At 41.7% G+C, this 6,408-nt stretch overlaps 1 pseudogene; it reads right to left on the bottom strand.

The window, feature by feature from the left end:
• Positions 1 to 302: 302 nt before the first annotated feature.
• On the bottom strand, positions 303 to 5,837 carry LOC116897830 (annotated as a pseudogene).
• Positions 5,838 to 6,408: the final 571 nt, after the last annotated feature.

Raw genomic sequence — 6,408 nt, 5'->3', positions numbered from 1 at the left:
GTGAGTACAGGTTAACCTGTGATAGTGACTAGATGATGGAATTTATTCTGCACAACCTCTTAGAGAAGTCTTCAGAAATTTAAGGACATTTTTCCACTTGGACATTTATTTCTAAAAAATGAATGAAGCAGTAGAAAGTGTGGTTACACTGATGTTGTCAACTCTGGAAAGAAACATACAGTCCAATCTTTCTTTGAATACAAAGCTACCAGTTCTTGCTTTACCTACTCTCTTCCTTCTTGGATCATACATGGCTTCTGCAGCATCTCCTTACCCAATAAACCAAACTAGGGAAAGAAAAATCAGAACAAGTAGTTGCTATCTTGTTCCACACTAAAGCCAAAGGCAACTGTCATATGCCCCTTTATGTAACTGGAAACAGCTTTTGCAATTTTTATGGAGCAGGGAAAAAGAGAATAGATGAGTATCAAAACAAAAAAAAAAAGATGCATCCGCGGAAATCCATCTTCTACATGGTACCAGGTTACAGGGACCCCTGGTCTTCTAAAACGCTCTTATAGAGCAAGGCATCATCACGCAGGGGGGTCATTCTCACAGGTCACTAGAATGCTTGTGAAGTTGAGTAATGGGATCTTGTCCTCATTAGGAGAGGTGAAACCTCTGTGTCTAAAAATATGTTTTATTTCCAGATAGGCAGTCCCATTGAAAGGTCCTGAAAACCCAGGCAGGAGGCTTTTTACTCTTGAACCTTCTAGGGATGTTATCGAGCTGAGCCATTTGCTATACTTTTTTCCAGCTGTCTGGAGGCATAAAAGTACCATTAAGACAGTGCATCTTTTCAGGAGAAGTCAATGTCCATGTATTTACACACAGCTATCATGAGTATGTCAAGCAGAGGAATGGGACATTTTGGTTTGTTGATGGATGGTAATTTGAAATTGACTGCTTGTATAGCTGAGTAATGAGCACTTGAGCAACGGATGCTAGGAAGACTTGGGAAGCTTAGTAATGCCTGGATGACAACGGCCACAGTCCCACCTCCATATTTCTCCACATGCCACCACCCGGGAGGGGTCACCCTATAGGTCATTAGGATTCTTCATGAAGTAGATGGAGGTATTAGGCAATCCTTAGGGAATACAAGGGTGACTGTGGTCAGGAAGCTTTGCGGTACCAAGAAGAAACAAACAAACTCAAGACAGCAATATACACACATAGGCCACTGGAGGCCATTTAAACAGCATCCTTTCTACTCTCATTAGAAAAAGAGCCTGATTAAAATGCTCAGAATGAGCCTAGCAAAGTAAAGAGGTATCCCCATTTCTATGGATTTTGAGAAACCTGTTGGGGAGTCAGGGGAGGATAGGTTTTCCATTCCAACCCATATGATTTCCATAGGCAGAGACTTTCTACCCCCTTCGTCTTCTCTTTCTCTTTCTCCTTCTCTTTCTCTTTCTCTTTCTCTTTCTCTTTTTCTCTCTTCTCTTTTTCTCTTCTCTTTCTCTCTCCACCCTCTCTTGTCCTCCCCTTGTCTCCATTGTCCCAATAAACCTTCTTCCATGTGTAAAAAACAAATGATTCCTTATAGATGAGTAAACCCCAGTAAGGATCAGGAAAGCTCAAAGTTGTTGCTTTTAGAAGCAGAACAATCAGCAAAGATCCAGAAACAGTGATGGAAGCTCTGCTGGTTCCACTGGGACAGGTTAAGGGTTCGGGCTCTCTGCTGCCTCAAACATCCATTGAGCATTGCCAAAACCACTGTTCTTTAAATTTTCCATCAATGTTATACTAGTAATGCTGGTTATATTAATAATTAATAGCATGCTGTCTTAATGTAAGTGAACCTTCTGATGTTTATTTTCCTAGAAATAAATGCAAGTGTTAGGAGATGGGACAATTAGACTCTCTAATTGAAAATGCTTAAATTCTTCTCCAATACCCTGGCTTATTTTTAAAAAATGACTATTACACACACACTCATCTGGGCTATCCTTATGCCAGCACTGATCACTTTGAAGAACATACATACCTTGAGGAAGCAACAAGCTACACAACTCAGCCACTAGATGTTCTTGCAAGCAACCCACCCACTATTTTAAACAGCTTTCACCAGACTTTTTCCTATCACCTTCCCACCAAGACCCTGTAGCTTCCAAACGAGATAATATTGAGATGACCCAAGCGAGACAATGATACTATTATCATTAATGCAATGAGCTAATCACAGAAAGAAAGAACTGACGGCAGTGGTGACTACAGAATAGAGAATTGGAACAGGGGGTCCAGAGGCAAAGCAGCACACCATGTGGTGCATATGTAGAGGCACAAAGCCCAGTGGGCACTTTTGAAGTGGTATTTGTAGCTCTTGGAAGAAGCTAGAAGCCTTAACAAAACTTCAAAGTAGTCTTGAAGCATCAAAAGCCTTATGTATGGCAACACTGAACAGAATCAAAGACTCATTGGCAACAATAGCAGCAGACTTATTTCATTTATATAAATAAAGATGCAAAAACAGGCTGCCAACACGGGCAATTAGAACAACAGAGGCAGGAATCACTACCTTAAGGGGAGAGGATTTAGCACTCTAGAGATTTAGGAACTAGAACATGAGCGTTTGTCAAGGCCTGGAAGTGGAGTTGACTTTTACACATACACACAGGAGCTGTAACATAAGCACCACTGGGTTAAAAGTTGCATTAACAGAAGCAAGCTTAAGGGCACTGAACTCAAATGTGGTACCTGTTGTGGCTCAGTAGTCTCTGCTTTCACCAGCGCGTTACTTCAAAAGCCAAGGACTAGTGAAGCCATCATGACCAATTGGAAGAGTCTCTATCCACTCCCCACTTCCACTCTGTGGAAAAAAGAAAAAGTTCCAGGGAGATGATTGATGTTACCACTTCCTGTCAACAGAGTTTCAGAGACTTACGAGTCAAGAGACGTTGCTTCTAGGAAAGGAAGGTCAGAAGAAGATAAAAATGAGGAAAGGGAATTAAGAGGAGGGACAGGAAGAATGGGCAAGGAGGAGCTAAGGATGGAGGGAGAAGTGCGTAAGGGGGGAGGCTAGGATCGATGACTGAAGTTATAGTTGCTTACAGCAGCATAGCTCAGTAGCCTTCCGGCAGTCCCAAGCCCCTCTCAACAAGCATCCCACTTGCCACTCTAATACAGTTTTGAATTCCACACTATAAATTCCCTTCCAGATTTCAGATCAGGTGCTTGCACACTGCCTGGTAGTTCCATTTAGGGAATCCCAGAGATGGGTTTCATATTGGAAATTCAGACCTGGGGAAGTTCAGATGAGTAAAGGTCTCTCTGAAATCTGGAAAAAGTGTTACGAAATGTCCCTATGCCACCAGAAAGGAAAAGAGAGGCTAAGTGAGTTTGCTCTAGCCTTCCAATCAGTTTTTATATCCATTTGAGGATGTTGGAGTATAAGAAGACCACTTAATGGTAGCCATTGAAGTAGCAGAATCTAGCAGGGCAGTTTTCAAATTCTTTTTCACTTAGTTCTGCAAACTGGTTTTGTTCCAAACAATAATATATCCATTTCTGTCGTCCATCCTTTCATAGAAGCTTTTTATTTCCAAAAGACAAGGGTTAGTCTGAAGTTATGCCTCACTTTCATTCACAGCGGTTTCACACAGTCGTTATTTTATTGTTGCATCAATCAGACCCATCAGCCAGCTATAGTCATGACTTCAGTCTACCTTTGACCACTTGCCAATTTAATTGCAAATTCATTGTTCCCAAAGACAACATAACTCAACCAAATGAAGAGATAACTTGAATTCAGTATCGGTTATTCTTTTCTGTATTTCCAACTCCTGTCTATCTCTGTATGTCTGGGAAAGTAATTTTGAATTTAATTAATTTATTTTCATGACAATGACATAAATGTCACTTCTGGTTTTACATTACGTTCCTTTTTCCATCCTCAAATGCCCTTCCTGGTTCTCTACTATGTCTGTCTATACTATTCCATAGAAGCCCAGTACTCTATAGTTTTATATTCCATCTGTCACAGTTCACCAATGTACTTCCCACGAATGAATATATTTCAAGACTTCTACTGTTTTGAAAGTGGGGTGTACATGTTCATGGGAACATATACAGAGAGTACATAAGGTCAGGACCCTTTTCTGTTGCCTAGAGTCACCCAAATGTGTACCTGAAAATTCACTCACACAGATAAAACCACCAATTGTCTCCAGGTACCACCCAAACCGATAGCACCACGGAATCTGTCTGCTGGGCCAGGAAGCTGCACAGATTGTGGTAACTGTCTGCAAAGATAAACCCAGGTGTTACAATAGTCTAAAAGAGCCCAGCATTTCTACTACAGTCCCAGGTGCAGCTCTATGAACATGCAAATAATACCTCCGTATGTTGCTATTCTTGGATTCTTCTGAAGAAACCTTGGCCAGCTCTGCATGAGCAAGGCTAGAGATGATTCCCAAATTCCTGAATATCAAGATAGTTGAAAATTCATGAGTTCACTTTCTACAGCATTGAATTTCTTAAAACAGTATGGATAACTGGGGACTTTTGAATGATTGGATTCGAAAATGAGTATTATTAGGGTGAGGTGTGTGTTTGCAGATCCAGTGCTGGATTTTAGCAGGCTCATAGGTTTTCATTCATGAAGAAGATAAAATTATGACCAGATTAGATATGTTATAGTAATAGACTGAGTCCATTAAGATTAGTACAAAGAGGCTCACCAAAAGGTCCATTTTGGGACTATGTTAGAGAGACTGATGAGAAACACTGAATAACTCTTTGTTCCACCCATGTTACCATTTGACATTTCCTCATGTTGTAAGCTCTCCTGCATGATCTAGCTTCCTCACTGTGATGTACCTAAAATTTATGGGCTAGTGTGTGTGTGTGTGCCTGTGTGTGTGTGTGTGTGTGTGTGTGTGTGTGTGTGTGTGTGTGTGTATCCTCTGTTCCTGAAAGAGGAGCACGGCTAAGTAGATGTTCAGTAAATATCCCCTGAGCCATTTCTGCTTAAGATTTTGAAATAGCATTATCCTGCAATGGGGAGTGCAGCTCGAGAAGGTGGATGAAACAACAGTGGAGATAGAGTTATAGTTATCTTATGAATTATAGAAGGCATCATGCAACATCTTCAGAACTTCTAGATTACCTCAATCACCACAAGGTGAGCCGCCCTCGTCCCCAAAAGTGATATCTTTTGGTCTGTTACAACATACGAACAACAGCAAGGGTAAGGAGACTGAGTGGCTAGCTGAGGTGTGCCTCATGTATACACAATGGAGGTTTGGCATGTACTAGTAGCCAAGTACTGGGTTACTCTTGTGGGGAAAGATGATGAAACTAGAGGATGATAATCATAGCAAGGAAACAATTTTGCTATATAGAGATGATGTAGTGATCCAGAATGTTTTAGCACAGTGGTCAGAAGCTGGAGCTGAGGGGAGCATATAGACTTGAAGTCATTATGGGACATATAGGAATGGCTAGTGCTATGAGTGGGAAGGGAAGAGGGTCACACTCAGTGCTGGAGAATATGGTTGCTGTGCAAACCTAGACTGACTACTATACATGAGCAATTCCATGAAGACTCCAACCCATATGATTTCAAGTTCTCAGTCCATTCTACATAAACTCCAGCCTGTTTGCTGTGCAAGAGGTTAGCATGCAGGAAATGCTGTGCGAAGACTTACCTCATCATGAAGAGCCTTCCTCTCCCACCCGGCAGCAGAAACTCTCACTAGCAGGCTGCCACAGGCTCTCCATGGTGTGGCCAATGCCTCGCCCGAGTTCTGAGGACACTGCCTTGAGAGCTTGAGACAGTCTCTAGAGATTGTCCCAAAGCGCATGTTGGTTACTACGAGATTGTGCTTCTTCATGATTATTAAATCTTGGAAAAACTGATAAAATCTGGGCATTGGAGCAAATTTTCCATCTTCCTCAAAATATTTTTCCCTGCAGAAATTAAAAGAAGGAGGAGGTGATAGCCTGTTGAGGAGGAGAGAAGGAGAAGAAGAAGAAGAAGAAGAAGAAGAAGAAGAAGAAGAAGAAGAAGAAGAAGAAGAAGAAGAAGAAGAAGAAGGAAGAAGAGGAGGAGGAGGAGGAGAGGAAGAAGGAGAGGAAGGAGAAGGAGGAGGAGGAGGAGGAGGAGGAGGAGGGAGGAGGTGGGTAGGTGGTGGTGGTGGTGGAAAGGAAAGAGGAGGAAGAAAAGGAAGAAAAGAAAATTGAGGCACAGGAGAGTATAGGGTAGAGCATGTAGATGCTGCATTGTTGCTAAGCTGACTGTTTCTTTCTTGACTCTGCATTACAGTGAACTTGTGTGCATAATCTGGCTGTAGATTCCACTGTGAAGGAGAAAGTAGGTTTTGTGAGTTTCTACCCCAAAACATCCAGATTAGATAATGACAGCTCTAATTTGGTTATTGTCTCAACCAAAAATCCATGTCATTG

This window comes from Rattus rattus, chromosome 4, assembly GCF_011064425.1.
Source record: "Rattus rattus isolate New Zealand chromosome 4, Rrattus_CSIRO_v1, whole genome shotgun sequence".
Classification (NCBI taxonomy): Eukaryota; Metazoa; Chordata; class Mammalia; order Rodentia; family Muridae; genus Rattus; species Rattus rattus.
Note: the sequence above shows the minus strand (reverse complement) of the source record. Positions and strands in the feature narration are given on the sequence as shown.